Source organism: Euprymna scolopes, chromosome 46 (genome assembly GCF_053919585.1).
Source record: "Euprymna scolopes isolate OS-2025 chromosome 46, ASM5391958v1, whole genome shotgun sequence".
NCBI classification, from domain to species: domain Eukaryota; kingdom Metazoa; phylum Mollusca; class Cephalopoda; order Sepiida; family Sepiolidae; genus Euprymna; species Euprymna scolopes.
Window position 1 is genome coordinate 135,848,393 of NC_136527.1, and position 25,368 is coordinate 135,873,760.

A 25,368-nucleotide genomic window follows, 5' to 3' on the forward strand; every position below is an offset into this window, starting at 1 on the left:
TCTGTCAAATGCCGCGCGATGCAGCCTTCTTCTATCACATCTGATCTTCATCCGTAGTTGGTGTTTAAAGAACGCGATCAGATCTTGATCAGAAAAAGACAACACCCCCCGGCAACCTTGCAGACGCGACGTCCAAATCACCATTCTCGCCACGGCCAGGATCGTAACGTAGACCATTTGTCTTTCCCGGTCCCACGGCGGCCTCACGTTGTCCACAACATTGGATACAATAATTGGGCGAGGATGCTCAGGATCGATGCGAGCCGTCACTCCGCTGACATACGACCAGTACTGGCGGAGTTTGCGGCAATCGAAGAAAGCGTGATCCGTAGTTTCTACGGCCGTTGTCCCACAACGGGGACAATCAGGCGACTCCAAAAACCCGGAACTACACTTTGATCTTGTCCTGAAGGCCAAGAAAAGCATCTGTCTGGGATATATCGCATATTTTAGGGTTAGGATAATTTTCTGCCTCGACACCGCCTACGTCAGACGGCCTCTCCCAGAACTCAGAACGAGGCGGACGTCGGGACCATCTCCGTAAAGGATAACCATAAAACATTATGGAGAGAACTACGAGGAAGGCAAGCATTTACTATCAATTGACAGTTTAAATGCTTTCAAATTCCTTTCAACTAGAGCAAAATTATCTTACGAAATTGGTGGGATCTAAATAAACTTAATCGCGAGGAAATATAGCAAGCACAGAAATCCTACGAAAGAAAGTAGAGATATTTATTTTCAGAAAATTTACAAAGTAAAAAAATCAGAAAAATTTGGCACAAGGCCGAAGATGGGGGAGGGGAAAGGATGGTCTTCTCTGACTAGTGCTAACTAATCTAACCTAACTAGTTCCTACTTTCACTCTACTTACACCATAATACCACATTCATACTATACATCCATCAGCGTATACATCCTTCATCAACCACCATAAGAACATCATACCATGATAACCTAATTAAAACCCTTAAGAAAGGGGGGTTTGGGAAGATAAAAATTTTATATACAAAATACAAATGAAATATTTACAATGTTAACTTGGCCTTTTGACCAAGATGAAAGTGTAGTATCTGTTCCGGCAGATGCTGCACTTAAGATAATTTGTACCAGTCAATGGAGGGGAAACCCTCTATACTGGGACAATTATTATTTTTGGTAACCAGAGTGACCCCTTTTAGGGGAGCTGGTTTTTACCTCACATTAAAAACGGCCTTGTGCCTAATTTGCTCAGTGGGGGAGCAAATAAATACCATCTGTTCCGGCAGATGCTGCAAGCTATGACTAGCTATGACTAGCAAAGACTAGATGTGGGGGCAACCCCACATGCCTGACCTTTAACCAGCTCCCATTTCCCACCTCTCGGGAGCTGGTCCCCTTTTTCCCTTCCCCCTCCCTTCACTCCTCACATTAAAAATCGGCCTTGTGCCTAATTTGCTCGGTGGGGGAGCAAATAAATACCATCTGTTCCGGCAGATACTGCACTTAAGATAATTTGTACCAGTCAATGGAGGGGAAACCCTCTATACTGGGACAATTATTATTTTTGGTAACCAGAGTGCCCCCTTTTTGCCTACTTTTAGGGGAGCTGGTTTTTACCTCACTTTAAAAACGGCCTTGTGCCTAATTTGCTCAGTGGGGGAGCAAATAAACACCATCTGTTCCGGCAGATACTGCAAGCTATGACTAGCTAGGACTAGCAAAGACCAGATGTGGGGGCAACCCCACATGCCTGACCTTTAACCAGCTCCCATTTCCCACCTCTCGGGAGCTGGTCCCCCCTTTCCCTTCCCCCTCCCTTCACTCCTCACATTAAAAATTGGCCTTGTGCCTAATTTGCTCGGTGGGGGAGCAAATAAATACCATCTGTTCCGGCAGATACTGCAAGCAAAGACCATATGTGGGGGCTACCCCGCATATAAGAACTTGGTCAATGTAGGGGCAACCCTTCATACCAATTGTCACTATCCAGCTCCCCTACTCCCCGGGGAGTTGGTCCCCATTTCCCCTTCACTCCTCACATTAAAAATCGGCCTTGTGCCTAATTTGCTCGGTGGGGAAGCAAATAAATACCATCTGTTCCGGCAGATACTGCAAGCTATGACTAGCTAGGACTAGCTATGACTAGCAAAGACCAGATGTGGGGGCAACCCCACATGCCTGACCTTTAACCAGCTCCCATTTCCCACCTCTCGGGAGCTGGTCCCCTTCTTCCCTTCCCCCTCCCTTCACTCCTCACATTAAAAATTGGCCTTGTGCCTAATTTGCTCGGTGGGGGAGCAAATAAATACCATCTGTTCCGGCAGATACTGCAAGCTATGACTAGCAAAGACCAGATGTGGGGGCAACCCCACATGCCTGACCATTAACCAGCTCCCATTTCCCACCTCTCGGGAGCTGGTCCCCTTTTTCCCTTCCCCCTCCCTTCACTCCTCACATTAAAAATCGGCCTTGTGCCTAATTTGCTCGGTGGGGGAGCAAATAAATACCATCTGTTCCGGCAGATGCTGCACTTCAATTTCTTGTTCTCTGTCAGTGGAGGAGAAATCCCTCACGACTGAGACAATTTTTATTTTTATTCCTTTTCTCCACGTTAAAAAACGACCCTGGTGTCTAACTCTGTCCTGTGGGGAGGCATTGTAAATAGGAACAAAAGACCCCCCTGTTGTTAAACTATGGCAGATACACCGATTCGCCAGTCGAAAGGGTGATGATGCGTGCGGGCCCGAACGCTTTATTTAAAACACCCCTTACAAAAACTTCGAAAGGGAACCCGCATCTCTGGCGAATCAAGTGACCTGTCACCTAATTGGGGAGGGGAGTGGGGTTAAAAAAAAGGGGGGGGGCAAACTTAAAAGGGACCTAATGATCGCTATCACACACTAGCTAGGTCATGAACAAAGAAGCCTAAATAATGGTCCTACTCTTGCCTATATCGTGACCTACTCTGGACTAAAAACGAGTCAGGGCTGACGTTCGTTCCTGAAAGAAAGTAGAGAATTCACTTAAACAAACACTGGAGAATTTAAAATGGGAACATATCCAGTTGTTTGAACGGCATAGGTGAACGTGGAAGAACTAAATACATTAACCTGGGCTGGCTACAGTGACCAAGTCTCGTCGTAATCACGTTGACGAGAATGAGTAAAAAATGTATTCTAAATTAATTTAACTATAAGAACGCTAACGGTTGTTGTACCTATTTACAATGCCTCCCCACGGGACAGAGTTAGACACCAGGGTCGTTTTTTAATGTGGAGAAAAGGTACAAAAATAAAAATTGTCTCAGTCGTGAAGGATTTCTCCTCCACCGAAAGAGAACAAGAAATGGAAGTGCAGCAAAAACTGCAGCATCTGAAGGACAGATGGTATTTATTTGCTCCCCCACCGAGCAAATTAGGCACAAGGCCGATTTTTAATGTGAGGAGTGAAGGGAGGGGGAAGGGAAAAAGGGGACCAGCTCCCGAGAGGTGGGAAATGGGAGCTGGTTAAAGGTCAGGCATGTGGGGTTGCCCCCACATCTGGTCTTTGCTAGTCATAGCTAGTCATAGCTTGCAGTATCTGCTGGAACAGATACTACACTTTGATCTTGACCAAAAGGCCAAGAAGGTTATTTTTCTGTTGTATATTGGAGATTTAGGCTCAAAGGAGAAGAGGAAAGAAAAATAAATAACGATTAAAAAAATAAATGAAATAACGTCGCAGCAAAACGAGAAGTTACATATAAACACGGTGACAAGTAGGTTTGTCCCTGATGAAATAAATACCGTTCCTGAAAACATGAAATATAGCAAGCACAGACATCCTATGAAAGAAAGTAGAGGATTCACTTAAACAAACACCGGAGAATTAAAAACGGAACATATCCAGTTGTCTGACCGAGCGCGAGCGGGTTTGTATTACATAGATTCGAAAAAGCTGTCAAAAAAACAAATATATAAAAAATAAATGTTATCAAAGGCAAGATAACTTACTTTTCTACCAAACTGGATATAACTTTCGTGTTTTTATTCAATATAACATGTTTATTCAGCTCGAAAAGCATGCAGTGGTTACCGATGTATTGGAAAATTCAAGATGGCGCCCGAATCTTCTTTAACACGGTAAGTTTGGGAAAAGGTGTTATAAATAATAAACTAGACAAAATACTCTTAGAAATTCGCTCAATATATGTTACCATGGTATAGGTTGACATATATGCGGTGTTTTTTTTAATAGTATTTTGTCTAGTTTATTATTTATAACACCTTTTCCCAAACCTACCGTGTTAAAGCGAGAGTCAGACGCCATCTTGAATGTTCCAATACATCGGTAAACATTGTATGCTTTTCGAGCTGAATAAACATGTTACATTGAATAAAAACACAAAAAATATATCCAGTTTGATAGAAAAGTAACTTATCTTGCCTTTGATAACATTTATTTGTTATATATTTGTTTTTTGACAACTTTTTCGTACAGTAATACAAACCCGGCGAGCGTGGAAGAACTACATATATACACGTGGGAAAAAAATGTATTCTAAATTAATTTAACTATAAGAACGCTAATGGTTGTTGTATATTGGAGATTTAGGCACAAGAAGAGGAAAGAAAAATAAATGATTAAAAAAATAAATGAAATAACGTTGCATCAAAACGATAAGTTACATATAAATACGGTGACAAGTAGGTTTGTCCCTCATGAAATAAATACCGTTCCCGAAAACGTGATATCAGCTGTGTCCAAATTTCGACTCTCAACTCTTAATGTCTTATAATTTGTCTTTTTTTTTTTTAATTTTTTTATTTATTATATTTTCACCCCAAACAAGGCACATTGCCACTTTGGTGTAGGGGGCTACTATCAGGGGCAGCAACTACTGGGGCACTATGTTTTCCTTGAGCTTAGGGAATAAGAAAACGTCACAGAAGGCAATGTGTGGCTGGCCTATTGGGAGAATGAGTTTGGTCTCTTCTTTGTTTTTACATGGTAGTCACTATTTATCAAGGCCTGGAAGCCACTTGGGGATAAGGGTTAATGCGTGTACAGTAATCAATGGGATAATATCGTAGTAATCGTTAGTAATGGAGATTTGATAAAGTGTCTTACTTAAGGGGGCGGTCTATCAGGAATTTGTTTATGTTGGACTTGAAGACATCCAAGTTATAATCCGGTGGGAAACAGGCAAACGGAACAGAGTTCCACAGGCGTGCAATTCTAAGAAAGAAGCTTTGTTCATGGTATCTATGTTTTGATTTAGGCACAGATAAAGAGTGGGGAAAATTGTTGACAGTGGTTTCAGTTAGTTCTTAGAGATCAATAGGCTATCTAAACAACAATGTTATTATATTTTACTTTTGTTAGTTTGAAGAGATCAAAGAGCTCCCTCCTGGGACTAACACCTGATTCTGTTAAAATTTAATTTTATATCCGAGGGCTCTTTTAAGAATAGATTCTGTCCCCTTTACATTACAGCTTGGTCTTCCAGGGATTGCTTCTAAGTATTTCTGAAGATTCTTTTTTATTAACCCAGTTGCTCCTATCACAACCGGTATAATGTTTATTTCTTTCAGAGACTATGTCGTTTTTAGATCATTTTTTAGGTCCTGATATTTTGTTATTTTTTCCCCGTTCAGCTCTATTAAGGCCAAAGTCGTTTGGAACTGTGACATCGATAATGAGTGCAGTCCTTTCGGACTTGTTCCATATTACTATATCTGGCTTGACAGACTTTTCTTTTATTTATCTGCTCGCCTGTATGTCTTTGTCACATTTCTGTTTGATGTTATTGGTGGTGGTTCATGTTCCCAGATGTTCGTTGCTCTGTCAAGTTGCATCTCTCCACAGATCTTCCAATGGAGGTATTTACATATTTTGTTGTGGCGGGCAGTTTAAAGGCCATCTGCCAATAAGACTGGGCACCTAGATATTAGGTGGCTTGGACTCTCAAATGCCGAGTGGCAAAACCTACACTGGCCATTTGCGTGTAGGCCAGCCATTTTTTTTAATTCATTTGGGTTTATCAGGCATTTGTTTATGTTGGACTTGAAGACATCCAGATATGGCAGCAGTATTCCATCCTTGCAGGAACAAAAGATCACACACTCCACAGCAATGTGGCTTCTCTCCATTGAAGTTCTCTCCAGTAGGCATTCAAATTCCTTCTAGCATATGAGTTGGCATAAAGCTTGAAGAGCAGGTGGTTTTGTTTGGATCTAATTGGTAGCCTTGGCTGACTGGCAAAACCTGAAGTGACCATTTGCTTGTAGCTATTTTTAAAATCCATTTGTGAGTAAGCTCTGATCTTGACTTGCTACAATGAGTCTTTCTTCGTCAAATGGAAGTTACCCGCTATTGGAGTGGTTAAGCTCCTCATCGAGGAACTGTTTTTAGCAGCTCCTGCCCAGATATGGCAGCAGTAGTCCATCCTTGGACGTACTTGGCTTTTATATAGATAGAGAATTGCATCAGTAGTGAGATATCTTCTGGAGCGGTAGAAGGATCCCACTATCTTTCCAACGACCTTGGCAACAGACTTGATGTACGTGTTCCATTTCAGATCAGGAGTAAAGATCAAACCCAGAAGCTTGTAAAAACACGGAGCCTCACCAAGACATGTTCCGTTCATTCTATGTTCTCTTTCTAGCGTGATAGATGAAGTCCACCTTTTTACACCTTTAAAAGAAAAAACTGTGGCAATTATGAGGGTGCACTGATGTTGCATCAAGTTGACAGGCCCAACCTCGGTGATCTATTTGTTATATATTTGTTTTTTGACAACTTTTTCGAATGTGTACAGTAATACAAACCCAGAAGATGAGATAATAAATAAACGTGGATTGATAAGATCAAAGAATCCAACCTAGATCGCCATGAAAACAAAAACTGCAGGAAGGCGTTAACTTCCAATGTTGGGCTGCTGGAATTAAGTGAGTTGGTGGTAGGTGACTACTGTTATTGCTGCTACTGAGTTCAGCTGCTCTCGGGGAGGTAGTCTAACCCATATTGTGTGGACATGACTGCTGATGCTACTGCTGTGTTGGGTTAGGCCGCTGACAGGCCCAACCTCGGTGATCTAGCCGCAGCTTACATCTATTTGTTTCCCCACGTAAAACAAAATGCGACACAAGGTAGTTTTTAATGTGGGAGAAAAGCAGCTTCTCCAAAAAGGGGTCACTCTGGCAGTTTGCAACAATAAAATTACCTTAGTATAGAGCTTATCGACGGCATATTCATGTAAGACATAGCCCAAGTCTCAACACAGTTCAAAACATTGTGCGCCGAAGAAGCTGTACTTGATCTTCCGCAAGCTGGCAGACACTGAAACGTCATCACAAATGAAAATAGGGAAAGAGAGTGAGAGCGTGGTGCAGCAATCATATTGTGTGGGCATGTACTGTGAAAAATTTCCCCCACTCTATATCTGTGCCTAAATCAAAACACGGATTCCATGAACAACTTCTTTCTTAGAACTGCACGCCTGTGGAACTCTGTTCCGTCTGTCTGCTTCCCACTGGACTACAACTTGGATGTCTTCAAGTCCAACGTTAACAAATTCCTAATGAACCGCCCCCTTAAGTAAACACTTCATCAAATCTCCACACTAACGTAATGTACTTACAATAACCCTTATCCCTGAGTGGCTTCCGGGCCTTGATAAGTGGTGACCACTGTGTAAAAAAAAAAGAAATGACTGCTAATGCTACTGCTGCGTTGAGTTAGGCCGTTGACGGACCCAACCTCACAGTTCGGCGATCTAATCGCGGCTGACTCCTTGCTAAAAAAGGCCTGCTGATTTTATACTCATACGGCGGACGTAGTTGTAGACAAAATGGTCACATCCGTTGTGTTTTATGTATACACTAGTGGGGGTACCCGACGTTACCCGTGTGCTTCGAGGTGTGTGTGTTGGGGGTAGGGGTAAATAAAATAAAAACAAAAGAATTAGCGAAGTAATAACCCAATTTAAATATTAAAAAAAAAAAAAAACAAATGAACGTGATGCAAACGAACGATGTTAAAACAAAAAACTAAAAAAGAAAACGCAAACATGATGGAACCCCACCCCCCACCCCCAAATAACAAACAAAAAATCTGAAAAATAAAAACAAAAAAAAAACTGTGTGTTGGCGGCGGGGGGTAAATGTAAACTAAAAGTAACATTTATCATCTTTCTCGCTCGAACCTCGGACCGTGCGGATTGCGTCGAAATTGCTTTCCTGGTTTGCATCCCTGCAAGGCACATTTAATTCTCACAAAACGACTCTTAAGGCAAAAACGCAAGAGGTGTTTCCTTATACCTTTTCGAAAATGAACCGTTTAACATTACACTAATTTGCGACTTTTATCCGCATCTTCATCGCAAATAAATAGATGAACATTTAAAAATGTGTTTAATTAAACGATTTTTTTTTTTGCATGGAGGTCACCACTTGTCAAGGCCCGGAAGCCACTCGGGGATAAGGGTTATTGCGTGTACAGTAATCAATGGGATAGTATATATATATATTAAAAAAACGAACAAAAACAACAAAAAAAGTTGTATGACAAGGATAGGCTCGAACCCAAAGCCTTGAGGTTATTAGTCTGATGACATAACACGACACCGCGAAGATGAGTCGAAAAAAGGTGTTTAGATCTTCCGCGAGCTGGCAGACACTGAAACGTCATCACAAATGAAAATAGGAAAAGAGAGCGAGAGCGTGGTGCAGCAATCCTGCTGCGTTGGGTTAGGCCGTTGACGGGCCGAACCTCGCCGCACAGCGATCCAGCCGCAACTGATATCTATTTTCTGCCCCACATAAAACAAAATGCAACAAAAGGTCGTTTTTAAATCTAGCCGCAACTGTCTCTGCTTTATCGTTATTTTCATGGAAAGTGTTCAACTGAGCTTCAATCTATGGTCCCCCCTCGCCAAACTTTCACAAGAAACACTAGACTAGCTGAAAACACTATCAATAATTCTCCCCACTCTTTATCTGTGCCTAAACCTAAACATAGATTCCATGATCAAAGCTTCTTTCTTAGAACTGCACGTCTTTGGAATTGTCTTCCGTTTGCCTGCTTTCCAGCTGTCTATAATATGGTTGTCTTCAAGTCCAACGTGAACAAGTTTCTGATGAGCCGTTCCACTTAAGTTAACAAATTTACTGAACTTCCATTACTATCGATTACTATATTGTCCTTTTGACTACTCTACACTCTTTAACCCTTATCCTTGAGTGGCCTATCGGCCTTGATAAGTGGTGGCGTCTATGTAAAAAAGAAGAAAAAAAAAAAAGACATAGCCCAAGTCTCAACACAGTTCAAAACATTGTGCACCGATTTGAAGGCCAAGAAGCTGTACTTAATCTTCCGCGAGCTGGCAGACACTGAAACGTCATCACAAATGAAAATAGGGAAAGAGAGCGAGAGCGTGGTGCAGCAATCCTGCTGCGTTGGGTTAGGCCGTTGACAGGCCGAACCCCGCCGCTCAGCAATCTAGCCGCAACTGATATCTATTTACTGCCCCACGTAAAACAAAATGCAACAAAAGGTCGTTTTTAATGTGGGAGAAAACCAGCTCCTTCCAAAAAGGGGGCACTCTGACAGTTTGCAACAATAAAATTGCCTTAGTATAGAGCCATCCATTTCAATTGATACTAGACGGGAATCAAAGCGTTGTTGATGTAAAGATAGGAGCTTGGTTTTAGATTTATTAAAAGTAACCAGCCACCTTTTCGCCTATTGTACCACGCGCTCAAGATCAGAGGAGAAAGAATCAGAGAGAACTTTATCATCTACAACCTCCGATGTGTTGCCATATGTTATATAGTGGGGTGTCATAAAGGAGATTGTATCATAAAGGGAATAGTGTCAAGAAGGAGATTCGTGTACGTGATCGTCTAGTTTCTAATCTTATTGTTCATGTCTTCGTGGGTGTGTGTTTGTGTACATGCATTTCTTAACATACCTTTTCATTCATGTGTCGTCGGTTGTTCCTCTGGTTTTCATCGTCTCTTGGAGGGGAGCTGGCCTGTTGGATGAAGAATTCATTCCAAGATGATAATTAAGGTTTTATGTTTTTATTCACCTTCCAGAGGTCGACACAGAATGGAGGTGAACCTTGCTTGCTTGATGGTACACGTCAGCGTCCTCCCCAGCCCAGGGGTGGGGACAGCTGAAAAGCCGTCTGTCTTCTTCAACACCCGAAACCAAACTGCCAAGAAAAGAATCAGCTAACCTCATCACATGACACCACGTCATCTGGTCAGCTGACCCTTCTTTTGCAAACGTGTCCACTGTCCACGTTATTCACCTCTCTCTCTTTCCCTCCCTCTCCCTCTCTCTTTCTCTATTCTCTAATAGAGACACAGAGAGAGAAAATAGAAAGAGTAAGAAAGCCAGAGAGGGGGGGAGAGATGCTCTTTAACACATAGACGGTCGTGTCATCAGCATAGACGTCAACGAATGATTTAAGCATGTGTTTAGACGAGAGCCATCCACTTCAATTGATGCCAGATGGGGATCAGAGCGTTGATGATGTAAAGATAGAAGAAAACCAGCTCCCCCATAAGGGGACATTCTGGCAGTTTACAAAAATAAAATTAACTTAGTATAGAAAGGTTTCCCAATTTAACTTTAGTGTAGCATCTGAACAGACACCACAGGTCAGCTATGAAACAAAATGTGACACAAGGTCGGTTTAATGTGGGAGATAACCAGCTCCCCTCAAAAGGGGATAATGTAAAAATAAAATTGCCTTAGTATAGAAGGATTTCCCCCTCCATTAACTTGAGTATACTATCTGAACAGACACCACACGTCAGCCACGAAACAAAATGTGACACAAGGTCGGTTTAATGTGGGAGATAACCAGCTCCCTTCAAAAGGGGATTCCGCAAAAATAAAATTGCCAATAGTATAGAAGGATTACCCCCTCCATTAACTTGAGGTTAGTATCTGAATGGACACCACACGTCAGCCACGAAACAAAATGTGACACAAGGTCGGTTTAATGTGGGAGATAACCAGCTCCCCTCAAAAGGGGATTCCGCAAAAATAAAATTGCCAATAGTATAGAAGGATTACCCCCTCCATTAACTTGAGTGTAGCATCTGAATAGACACCACACGTCAGCCACGAAACAAAATGTGACACAAGGTCGGTTTAATGTGGGAGATAACCAGCTCCCCTCAAAAGGGGATTCCGCAAAAATAAAATTGCCAATAGTATAGAAGGATTACCCCCTCCATTAACTTGAGTGTAGTATCTGAATGGACACCACACGTCAGCCACGAAACAAAATGTGACACAAGGTCGGTTTAATGTGGGAGATAACCAGCTCCCCTCAAAAGGGGATTCTGCAAAAATAAGATCGCCTTTAGTTTAGAAGGGTTTCCCCCCTCCATTAACTAAGGACAATTAATCTGAGCAGACACCACACTTCAGTGACCCGCCCAGTATACGGGCGTTCTGAGACTGGTTATTTATTTTTTTCACACGAAACAAAATGTGACACAAGGTCGGTTTAATGTTGGAGATAACCAGCTCCCCTCAAAAGGGGATTCCGCAAAAATAAAATTGCCAATAGTATAGAAGGATTACCCCCTCCATTAACTTGAGTGTAGCATCTGAATGGACACCACGCGCCAGCCACGAATGAAAATGTGACACAAGGTCGGTTTAATGTGAGAAATAAACAACTCCCCCTCAGAAGGGGATTCTGCAAAAATAAGATTGCCTTTAGTTTAGAAGGGTTTACCCCCCTCCATTAACTAAGGACAATTAATCTGAGCAGACACCACACTTCAGTGGCCCGCCCAGTATACGAGCGTTCCGAGACTGGTTATTTATTTTTTTCACACGAAACAAAATGTGACACAAGGTCGGTTTAATGTGGGAGATATAATTCAGTAATTAAGGTAATTTCGACTGCATGATTTGGAAGCTTCCATTGTAACTTATTAGAATTGGCAAAAGAAAAAAAAATCAGTTGAAACCACTGTTTTTTAGGTACTTGTACAGTTTAACCAAGACATTAAAAAAATGTAAATATCTAAAAAAAAAAAAGTTATATTGTACGTATCCATTTTGAACTGAAGATCTCCGAAAAAAATATTTCACTTAATTTGATCGAGTAGTTTTTTTTTTTTTTTTACAGCGGAAAAACATGTTTTTATGAGAGCGCGTTGAAGTCAGCCATTATGGAATTTATTTGAACACGCTATGGGGAGATAACTCCAGTTAAAGCGCCGACACTCCCTCCCCATCTTTAATACTAGCTTTTCTTCCTAAAAATCGAACCTTTTGCTCAGCATCATAACAAATTGTTTTTTTCGCTGTAAAATAAAAACTACTTGATGAAATTAAATGAAACTTTTTTTTTTTCGGAGAACTTTGTTGCATAACGGATATGTCCAATTTAAACTTTTTCCGATATTTTCATTTTTTAATATATATATATATATATATATATATATATATATATATATATATATATATATCTCACATGTACAGTTTAATCAAGACATTAAGAAATGAAAATATCGAAAAAAAAGGTTATATTGTACGCATCCGTTTTGGACGGAAGATCTCTGGAAAAAAAAATTTCACTTACTCTGATCGAATAGTTTTTTTGTTTTTCTTTACAGCGGAAAAACACGTTTTTATGACAGTTGAAGGTAGCCATGTTTTAATTTTTTGAACATGCCACGGGAAGATAACTTCAGTTAAAGCGCCGACACTCCCTCCCCATCTTTAATACTTCAGCTTTTCTTCCTAAAAATCGAACCTTTTGCTCGTTATCATAACAAATCGTTTTTTCGCTGTAAAAAAATAACAAAAAAAAAAACAGGTTTGTATTACTGTACACATAGATTCGAAAAACAAATATATAACAAATAAATGTTACCAAAGGCAAGGTAAGTTACTTTTCTGCCAAACTGGATATATTTTTTGTGTTTTTATTCAATGTAACATGTTTATTCAGCTCGAAAAACATACAGTGTTTACCGAGGTATTGGAAAATTCAAAATGGCGCCCGATTCTCTCTTTAACACAGTAAAGTTGGGAAAAGGTGTTATAAATAATAAACTAGACAAAATACTGTTAGAAACTCGTTTAATATATGTTACCGTGACAAAAGGTTATATTGTACGCATCCGTTTTGGACTAATGATTTCTGGAAAAAAATTTTTTACTTAATTTGATCGAATAGTTTTTTGTTTTTTTTTTTACAGTGGAAAAACATGTTTTTATGAAAGCGCGTTGAAGTCAGCCATTATGGAATTTTTGAACAAGCCACGGGGAGAAACTCAGTTTAAAGCGCCGACAGTCCCTCCCCATCTTTAATACTAGCTTTTCTTCCTAAAAATCAATCCTTTTGCTTGGTAGCATAACAAATTGTTTTTTCGCTTATAAAAAAAAAAAAAAAAAAAATACTTGATGAAATTAAGTGAATTTTTTTTTTCGGAGAACTTCATTCCATAATGGATACGTGCAATATAACCTTTTTTTCGATATTTTCATTTTTTTAAAACTTTTTAGCCAATAAGCACACAAAAAATAGCCACCCCCCTCTTTCACGTGGCCAGAAAGTGGGTGCTCATTTTAAGTTAAATTTGCATAGAGAAGTGATCACCCACTTTTTGAAAACTAATTTCTTCATATCATGAAAACTAGTTTTTTTGTGACGGAAACGGTTTGCAGATTCGTTTTTAGCACACCGAAATCTACAAAAAAATATTTTGTTCTATACGAACGTGAGACAGGTCTTAAAGTAAAATTTTACCAAATTTTGTCCTATTAGTGTAATGTAAGAAATTTCTTTCCTACCTGCTCAATTTTCCTCCCTGCAGAAAGCAAATGAATTCCACAAACAAAGCCATACCTTTAAACTCAAATTTTATTCACAAGTAACAGCAATGAAAGTTCTTATGTTCTGGTATAGTCCTTTTGCAAAAATGGTGGCTGAATTTGCTTCCATACGCATGGAGCCTTTAGTTAGAATTCTTTGTTGGAATGTTAGTTCATTGTTCCTTTGGAAGGATTTATGTTGTACATGGAGAACATGGAGGGAATGATGGCGCCTATATTCAAGCATAAAGTGAGTCCCTTAGGACTCATGAAGAAATAAGATAAGATCCAATAATTGGATAATAACATGCCGAACAGTAGTAGAATGTCCTCCTTGGTTTGAATAGGTTCAGCAAATAGGTTGTCTCTGTTTGTAGAGTCGAGTCCGTTCACTGATTGTTTGGTGTCCATGAAGGAATTATCTTGGCTCCCTCGACAGAGGTGCCGCTGGGTTGAGTCTTTCCCATAACGTGTTTTTTTTCTTAGACTGAAAAATAAGCATGAATACAAAAAGGGCGCCAAGTCAAAATCACCTGACACATTCAAATTTAAACCAATCACAGACCGGCTAGCAAACCGTGTAGGCGGCCTAAAAGAAACATGGCGGCTGAATATGGAATTTCTAACAGTAAAAGCGCTTAAATTATTAACTGACTGCTTGTTAAAAAAAAGCCCACTGTATTTATACTCATAGTTGTAGACAAAGCAGCTCTCAGCGGTCGTCATCAATTTCGTTTTTGATTTGTGTTTGTTTTTGTGTGTTAATGTACCCGTGCAGGGGGGGGTTATGTTTACTTCTTATTTTTCTATTTATATATTAATTTATTTTCCATTTAGTGTCTTCTAGCAACTCTTGCTGACATTTTTTAAGCGATGACCTGTACATTTCAGTTGACCTATATTTTTTTGCGCCTTTTAACATTTCCTGTCTGGGTCATTTGGACGCTTGTTTTTCTATTTTATATTTAATTCTATCACCATTTAATTTCTTTCTACTCCTCTTCTTCCCTGATCTTTCTTATTTATATTTATGTACATTTCCGCTAGTATATACACACACACACACACACACACACACACACACACACACATATATATATATATATATATATATATATATATATATATATATACGTAAATTGAATAAAATCACAACCTACATGAATAGAAATTCACTTATTTTGGCGTTAAGCTCTTACAGCAGTTTCGTGAAAGGATGGACAATTACCTCTCGTCCATAGAACTGTAAATCTTCCATCCAGTCACTCCTCAGAAACTTGTTGGGAATAGTTGTAAGCGTCTCTGAGGAGTGACTGGATGGAAGATTTACAGTTCTATGGACGAGAGGTAATTGTCCATCCTTTCACGAAACAGCTGTAAGAGCTTAATGCCAAAATAAGTGAATTTCTATTCATGTAGGTTGTGGTTTTATTCAATTTACGTATATATGCTCTGAAAACTCTTTGGAAAATTCATTGAGCTGAGATTATAATTGAGTTGGTATTATAGACAATTATATTTTAAACTTGCAACAGGAAGGAATTGTTGATAAAATAAAAATAATATATATATATATATATATATATATATATATATATATATATATATATATATATATATATATATATATATGCATATATATATATATATATATATAAAGTGAAAATTACAATTGAATTTACCAAAATGATCCAAGATGGTAAAATTAAAGTAAATTATAAATATTAAAGAATTAATATTTATAAAATTATCTCAGCCAGATAAAAAAGCTCGATAAAACCAAATAGGAAATAGAGCTTATAATATGAACAAACAGTTAATAAAATATGTTAAAAAAAAAGCCGATAAAGTCATGGATGTATTCAAGCGAGAATAATTATCCATGTCGATGTATTTGTCGTCGGCAATCTCTTTCTTTTTCCTCCTTCTCTTTCCCCCTCCCTTCCCCTGTTTCCTTTTTCCTTTTTATTTTTTCATCATTCTCTCTTTCCCTTTCTCTTGCTGTACATCCATTTTTCTCTTTTCCTTCTTTTCTTCGTTTCCCCTCTCTTCTATTTACTTTTCTCTTCTCTTCCTCATCTCCTTTCTTTTCTTATCGCTTTCCTTTATTTTTTATCACACTCTCCTCATCCCCAAATTAATTTCACAGAGTCCAAATTTAGAAAAAAAAAAAAAAAAATCGTTGCACATCTTGTACGTTCATCTTAGTTTCGTTAGTATTGGAGATTTGATAAAGTGTCATTACTTAAGGGGGGGCGGTTCATCAGGAATTTGTTTATGTTGGACTTGAAGACATCCATGTTGAAGTCAGGAGGGAAACAGGCAAGCGGAACAGAGTTCCACAGGCGTGCAGTTCTAAGAAAGAAGCTTTGTTCATGGAATCTACGTTTTGACTTAGGCACAGATAAAGAATGGGGAAAATTACTGACAATGGTTTCAGCTAGACGGGTGTTTTTCGCGAAATATTGGTGAGGGGGAGGACCAGAGATTGGAGCTCAGACGAGCACTTGCCATGGAAATAACGATAAAACAAAGATAGGCTCGCAATGTCTCTTCTGTGGGAGAGAGGTTGCAGGGAAGAGAAAAGGGCATCCCCCACTAAACCACAAAGTCTATTTTGTACTCTGTCAAGGCAGGATAGGCTGTTTTTAGCAGCTCCTGCCCAGATGTGGCAGCAGTATTCCATCCTTGGACGTACTTGGCTTTTATGCAGATAGAGAATGGCATCATTAGTGAGATATCTTTATTAATAAGTAATTAATATTATTATTTATTATTTGAAAAATATTTCACTTAATTTGATCAAGTGGTATTTTTTTTTTTTTTTTTTACAGCGGAAAAACACGTTTTTATGAGAGCACGTTGAAGTCAGCCCTTATGGAATGTATTTGAACATGCTATGGGGAGATAACTCAGTTTAAAACGCCATCTTTAATACTAGCTTTTCTTTCTAAAAATCGAACCTTTTGCTCAATATCATAACAAATTGTTTTTTCGTTGTAAAAAAAAAAAAAAAAACTACTTGATGAAACTAAGTGAAATTTTTTTTCAAAGAACTTCGTTCCATAACGGATACATACAATTTAAACTTTTTTCGATATTTTCATTTTTTTTAATGTCTTGACTAAACTGTACAAGCATCGATTTTTATAGGCCGTTCTTTTATGGGTCTTTAGTTGGTTAAAATAGTTTTTAAGGGGTCAAAAAAGGAGTTATGGCCTGGATTTTTAAAAAAGGATTAGAGGTAGGAAAGGATGCCATAGAGGTCACAACAAAGAATAGATGAAATGAACAACGTTGGAAGTGTATAGATTCTGACTCCATATAATTAAAGACACACGAATATTGAAGGTCGAGAACCGATTTTATTTACTACTAACAATTTGTATTAGAAGAGGCAAAGTGTTCGTAGGATGGAAATGGATTGTCCGATGGAGATATCTGACAGTTTGCATTACAGTGAAATGTTCGTAGAACGTTTGTAGGTATGTATGAATTGACAAGGAATGAATGTTCATAAAATATTTGTAGGTATGTATGAATTGACAAGGAATGAATGTTCGTAAAATGTTTGTAGGTATATATGAATTGACAAGGAATGAATGTTCATAAAATATTTGTAGGTATGTATGAATTGACAAGGAATGAATGTTCATAAAATATTTGTAGGTATGTATGAATTGACAAGGAATGAATGTTCATAAAATATTTGTAGGTATGTATGAATTGACAAGGAATGAATGTTCATAAAATGTTTGTAGGTATGTATGAATTGACAAGGAATGAATGTTCATAAAATGTTTGTAGGTATGTATGAATTGACAAGGAATGAATGTTCGTAAATGTTTGTAGGTATGTATGAATTGACAAGGAATGAATGTTCATAAAATGTTTGTAGGTATGTATGAATTGACAAGGAATGAATGCTCGTAAAATGTTTGTAGGTATGTATGAATTGACAAGGAATGAATGTTCATAAAATGTTTGTAGGTATGTATGAATTGACAAGGAATGAATGTTCGTAAAATGTTTGTAGGTATGTATGAATTGACAAGGAATGAATGTTTATAAAATGTTTGTAGGTATGTATGAATTGACAAGGAATGAATGTTCGTAAAATATTTGTAGGTATGTATGAATTGACAAGGAATGAATGTTCATAAAATATTTGTAGGTATGTATGAATTGACAAGGAATGAATGTTCATAAAATATTTGTAGGTATGTATGAATTGACAAGGAATGAATGTTCGTAAAATATTTGTAGGTATGTATGAATTGACAAGGAATGAATGTTCATAAAATATTTGTAGGTATGTATGAATTGACAAGGAATGAATGTTCATAAAATGTTTGTAGGTATGTATGAATTGACAAGGAATGAATGTTCATAAAATGTTTGTAGGTATGTATGAATTGACAAGGAATGAATGTTCATAAAATATTTGTAGGTATGTATGAATTGACAAGGAATGAATGTTCATAAAATATTTGTAGGTATGTATGAATTGACAAGGAATGAATGTTCATAAAATATTTGTAGGTATGTATGTATGAATTGACAAGGAATGAATGTTCGTAAAATATTTGTAGGTATGTATGAATTGACAAGGAATGAATGTTCATAAAATATTTGTAGGTATGTATGAATTGACAAGGAATGAATGTTCATAAAATGTTTGTAGGTATGTATGAATTGACAAGGAATGAATGTTCATAAAATATTTGTAGGTATGTATGAATTGACAAGGAATGAATGTTCGTAAAATATTTGTAGGTATGTATGAATTGACAAGGAATGAATGTTCATAAAATATTTGTAGGTATGTATGAATTGACAAGGAATGAATGTTCGTAAAATATTTGTAGGTATGTATGAATTGAAAAGGAATAAATGTCCATAAAATATTTGTAGGTATGTATGAATTGACAAGGAATGAATGTTCATAAAATATTTGCAGGTATGTATGAATTGACAAGGAATGAATGTTCATAAAATGTTTGTAGGTATGTATGAATTGACAAGGAATGAATGTTCGTAAAATATTTGTAGGTATGTATGAATTGACAAGGAATGAATGTTCGTAAAATGTTTGTAGGTATGTATGAATTGACAAGGAATGAATGTTCATAAAATATTTGTAGGTATGTATGAATTGACAACGAATGAATGTTCATAAAGTATTTGTAGGTATGTATGAATTGACAAGGAATGAATGTTCGTAAAATGTTTGTAGGTATGTATGAATTGACAAGGAATGAATGTTCATAAAATATTTGTAGGTATGTATGAATTGACAAGGAATGAATGTTCATAAAATGTTTGTAGGTATGTATGAATTGACAAGGAATGAATGTTCATAAAATATTTGTAGGTATGTATGAATTGACAAGGAATGAATGTTCATAAAATATTTGTAGGTATGTATGAATTGACAAGGAATGAATGTTCATAAAATGTTTGTAGGTATGTATGAATTGACAAGGAATGAATGTTCGTAAAATGTTTGTAGGTATGTATGAATTGACAACGAATCAATGTTCATAAAATGTTTGTAGGTATGTATGAATTGACAAGGAATGAATGTTCGTAAAATATTTGTAGGTATGTATGAATTGACAAGGAATGAATGTTCGTAAAATGTTTGTAGGTATGTATGAATTGACAACGAATGAATGTTCATAAAATATTTGTAGGTATGTATGAATTGACAAGGAATGAATGTTCGTAAAATGTTTGTAGGTATGTATGAATTGACAAGGAATGAATGTTCGTAAAATGTTTGTAGGTATGTATGAATTGACAACGAATGAATGTTCATAACATATTTGTAGGTAAGTATGAATTGACAAGGAATGAATGTTCATAAAATATTTGTAGGTATGTATGAATTGACAAGGAATGAATGTTCGTAAAATGTTTGTAGGTATGTATGAATTGACAAGGAATGAATGTTCATAAAATATTTGTAGGTATGTATGAATTGACAAGGAATGAATGTTCATAAAATATTTGTAGGTATGTATGAATTGACAAGGAATGAATGTTCGTAAAATATTTGTAGGTATGTATGAATTGACAAGGAATGAATGTTCGTAAAATATTTGTAGGTATGTATGAATTGACAAGGAATGAATGTTCATAAAATATTTGTAGGTATGTATGAATTGACAAGGAATGAATGTTCATAAAATGTTTGTAGGTATGTATGAATTGACAAGGAATGAATGTTCATAAAATATTTGTAGGTATGTATGAATTGACAAGGAATGAATGTTCGTAAAATATTTGTAGGTATGTATGAATTGACAAGGAATGAATGTTCATAAAATATTTGTAGGTATGTATGAATTGACAAGGAATGAATGTTCGTAAAATATTTGTAGGTATGTATGAATTGAAAAGGAATAAATGTTCATAAAATATTTGTAGGTATGTATGAATTGACAAGGAATGAATGTTCATAAAATATTTGCAGGTATGTATGAATTGACAAGGAATGAATGTTCATAAAATATTTGTAGGCATGTATGAATTGACAAGGAATGAATGTTCGTAAAATGTTTGTAGGTACGTATGAATGTACAAGGAATGAATGTACATAAAATATTTGTAGGTATGTATGAATTGACAAGGAATGAATGTTCATAAAATATTTGTAGGTATGTATGAATTGACAAGGAATGAATGTTCGTAAAATGTTTGTAGGTATGTATGAATCGACAAGGAATTAATGTTGGTAAAATATTTGTAGGTATGTATGAATTGACAAGGAATGAATGTTCATAAAATGTTTGTAGGTATGTATGAATTGACAAGGAATGAATGTTCATAAAATATTTGTAGGTATGTATGAATTGACAAGGAATGAATGTTCATAAAATATTTGTAGGTATGTATGAATTGACAAGGAATGAATGTTCATAAAATATTTGTAGGTATGTATGAATTGACAAGGAATGAATATTCGTAAAATGTTTGTAGGTATGTATGAATTGACAAGGAATGAATGTTCGTAAAATGTTTGTAGGTATGTATGAATTGACAAGGAATGAATGTTCGTAAAATGTTTGTAGGTATGTATGAATTGACAAGGAATGAATGTTCATAAAATGTTTGTAGGTATGTATGAATTGACAAGGAATGAATGTTCGTAAAATATTTGTAGGTATGTATGAATTGACAAGGAATGAATGTTCGTAAAATGTTTGTAGGTATGTATGAATTGACAAGGAATGAATGTTCATAAAATATTTGTAGGTATGTATGAATTGACAACGAATGAATGTTCATAAAGTATTTGTAGGTATGTATGAATTGACAAGGAATGAATGTTCGTAAAATGTTTGTAGGTATGTATGAATTGACAAGGAATGAATGTTCATAAAATATTTGTAGGTATGTATGAATTGACAAGGAATGAATGTTCATAAAATGTTTGTAGGTATGTATGAATTGACAAGGAATGAATGTTCATAAAATATTTGTAGGTATGTATGAATTGACAAGGAATGAATGTTCATAAAATATTTGTAGGTATGTATGAATTGACAAGGAATGAATGTTCATAAAATGTTTGTAGGTATGTATGAATTGACAAGGAATGAATGTTCGTAAAATGTTTGTAGGTATGTATGAATTGACAACGAATCAATGTTCATAAAATGTTTGTAGGTATGTATGAATTGACAAGGAATGAATGTTCGTAAAATATTTGTAGGTATGTATGAATTGACAAGGAATGAATGTTCGTAAAATGTTTGTAGGTATGTATGAATTGACAACGAATGAATGTTCATAAAATATTTGTAGGTATGTATGAATTGACAAGGAATGAATGTTCGTAAAATGTTTGTAGGTATGTATGAATTGACAAGGAATGAATGTTCGTAAAATGTTTGTAGGTATGTATGAATTGACAACGAATGAATGTTCATAACATATTTGTAGGTAAGTATGAATTGACAAGGAATGAATGTTCATAAAATATTTGTAGGTATGTATGAATTGACAAGGAATGAATGTTCGTAAAATGTTTGTAGGTATGTATGAATTGACAAGGAATGAATGTTCATAAAATATTTGTAGGTATGTATGAATTGACAAGGAATGAATGTTCATAAAATATTTGTAGGTATGTATGAATTGACAAGGAATGAATGTTCGTAAAATATTTGTAGGTATGTATGAATTGACAAGGAATGAATGTTCGTAAAATATTTGTAGGTATGTATGAATTGACAAGGAATGAATGTTCATAAAATATTTGTAGGTATGTATGAATTGACAAGGAATGAATGTTCATAAAATGTTTGTAGGTATGTATGAATTGACAAGGAATGAATGTTCATAAAATATTTGTAGGTATGTATGAATTGACAAGGAATGAATGTTCGTAAAATATTTGTAGGTATGTATGAATTGACAAGGAATGAATGTTCATAAAATATTTGTAGGTATGTATGAATTGACAAGGAATGAATGTTCGTAAAATATTTGTAGGTATGTATGAATTGAAAAGGAATAAATGTTCATAAAATATTTGTAGGTATGTATGAATTGACAAGGAATGAATGTTCATAAAATATTTGCAGGTATGTATGAATTGACAAGGAATGAATGTTCATAAAATATTTGTAGGCATGTATGAATTGACAAGGAATGAATGTTCGTAAAATGTTTGTAGGTACGTATGAATGTACAAGGAATGAATGTACATAAAATATTTGTAGGTATGTATGAATTGACAAGGAATGAATGTTCATAAAATATTTGTAGGTATGTATGAATTGACAAGGAATGAATGTTCGTAAAATGTTTGTAGGTATGTATGAATCGACAAGGAATTAATGTTGGTAAAATATTTGTAGGTATGTATGAATTGACAAGGAATGAATGTTCATAAAATGTTTGTAGGTATGTATGAATTGACAAGGAATGAATGTTCATAAAATATTTGTAGGTATGTATGAATTGACAAGGAATGAATGTTCATAAAATATTTGTAGGTATGTATGAATTGACAAGGAATGAATGTTCATAAAATATTTGTAGGTATGTATGAATTGACAAGGAATGAATATTCGTAAAATGTTTGTAGGTATGTATGAATTGACAAGGAATGAATGTTCATAAAATGTTTGTAGGTATGTATGAATTGACAAGGAATGAATGTTCGTAAAATGTTTGTAGGTATGTATGAATTGACAAGGAATGAATGTTCGTAAAATATTTGTAGGTATGTATGAATTGACAAGGAATGAATGTTCATAAAATGTTTGTAGGTATGTATGAATTGACAAGGAATGAATGTTCGTAAAATATTTGTAGGTATGTATGAATTGACGAGGAATGAATGTTCATAAAATATTTGTAGGTATGTATGAATTGACAAGGAATGAATGTTCGTAAAATGTTTGTAGGTATGTATGAATTGACAAGGAATGAATGTTCATAAAATATTTGTAGGTATGTATGAATTGACAAGGAATGAATGTTTGTAAAATGTTTGTAGGTATGTATGAATTGACAAGGAATGAATGTTCATTAAATATTTGTAGGTATGTATGAATTGACAAGGAATGAATGTTCATAAAATGTTTGTAGGTATGTATGAATTGACAAGGAATGAATATTCGTAAAATGTAACTTATCTTTTGGACGATGGATGTGGTATGGGTCGACCGGTCATATACATACAATTGAAACTTTTTTTGATATTTTCATTTTTTTTAATGTCTTGACTAAACTGTACCAGCATCGATTTTTTTATAGGCCGTTCTTTTATGGGTCTTTAGCTTTTAAAGGGTCAAAAAAGGAGTCAAAATTTAGAAAATAAATCGTTACATATTTTGTATATTCGTCTTAGTTTAGGTACTTGTAGATTTTAATCAATGCTTTAAAAAATGAAAATATCGAAAAAAAAAAAAAAGGTTATATTGTACGTATCCGTTTTGGACTGAAGATCTAAAAAAAAAAATCACTTCATTTGATCGAGTAGTTTTTTTTTTTTTTTTAACACCGGAAAAATATGACAGCGCGTTGAAGTCATCCATCTTTGATTTTTTTAAAACGCCACGGGGAGATAACTCAGTTAAAATCGCCGACACTCCCTCCCCATCTTTAATTCTAGCTTTTCTTCCTAAAAATCAAACCTTTTGCTCGGTATCATAACAAATTGTTTTTTTTTTCACTGTAAAAAAAAAAAAAATACTCGATCAAATTAAATGAAATTTTTTTCGGAGATCTTCAGTCCAAAACAGATACGTACAATATAACCTTTTTTTCGTCTCTTTTCTTTTCTTATCGCTTTCCTCTCTTTTTTTTTTTTTTTTTTTAGTACATTCTTCATTTTTTATCACACTTCCCTCACCCCCAACTTAATTCCCCAGATACTAAACCCTTCACATATAAATAAAAAATATGACAGCGGAAAAATATGATAGCGGAAAAATATGACAGCGCGTTGAAGTCATCCACCTTTGATTTTTTTAACATGCCACGGGGAGTTAACTCAGTTAAAATCGCCGACACTCCCTCCCCATCTTTAATTCTAGCTTTCCTTCCTAAAAACCGAACCGTTTGCTCGGTATCATAACAAATTGTTTTTTTTTTTTGCTGTAAAAAAAAAAAAAATACTCGATCAAATCAAATTAAATGAAATTTTTTTTTCAGAGATCTTCAGTCCATAACGTATACATACAATATAACCTTTTTTTTTCTCGATATTTTCGTTTTTGAATGTACCATTTCTTTATTTAAAATATGTTGGAATACGATATTTAAGTTTGTCCATATTTCGTAGATATTATTAAAGAGTCGCAATTTCAAAAGTAATAAAAAATATTTTCACGTGCCATCAGCTAGAATTGAAACTGAAACTGAAGCATCAAAGCTGGTGACGTTACCACTGCACCATCGTGACACGCATATGAACTGAGTAAAATTAAAAATAAACTAGGATGAATGTACAAAATATTTAACGTACAATATAACCTTTTTTTCATCTCCTTTCTTTACTTATCGCTTTCCTCTCTCTTTTTTTTTAGTCCATTCTTCATTTTTTATCAAACTCCCCTCACCCCCAACTTAATTTCCCAGATACTAAATCCTCCACACAGTAAACAATACCTATGATAAAATATCCCAGAGCAAACCAATCAATAAAGCTTGTTTTGATGTGTTATATTTTAGGGAATTTCCCTAATAAAATAAAATAACACAATTCTATGAACAATGACAAACAACTTCTTCAACTTAACAAGGGAAAGGTTTATTCGCAGAGCGTACTGAAGGAAGAAAGTAGAGTCGGGTCTCCACTGCCTTACGAGGTAGTTACAGCCGGCGGCTGTCGTCAATACCTTTAGTAGGAGCAGCGAAGAGAACAGGCGTCTAGCACCGACGAAGGCTGGTAGCGTAAGAGAGAGTTTTCTTTTGGGACCGGAAGCTGTCTGGTCCCTAGGGGTTAATTTGTATTCGTGTGCAAGTCCTCAGATTGGACAGTTTAATGCCGCATCACTCACTCAGAGGAAGCGAATGCGCGAAAAGAAA

The 25,368-nt window shown here is 36.0% G+C and overlaps 1 protein-coding gene and 1 pseudogene across 1 annotated transcript in view; one reads left to right on the forward strand and one right to left on the reverse strand.

Annotated features, from left to right (window-relative positions):
* Positions 1-25,368, forward strand: part of LOC145270212 (uncharacterized) — an 86,955-nt gene that overhangs the window by 37,441 nt on the left and 24,146 nt on the right. The gene's annotated exons all lie outside the window — the stretch shown is intronic.
* On the reverse strand, positions 3,450-3,613 carry LOC145271872 (U2 spliceosomal RNA; annotated as a pseudogene).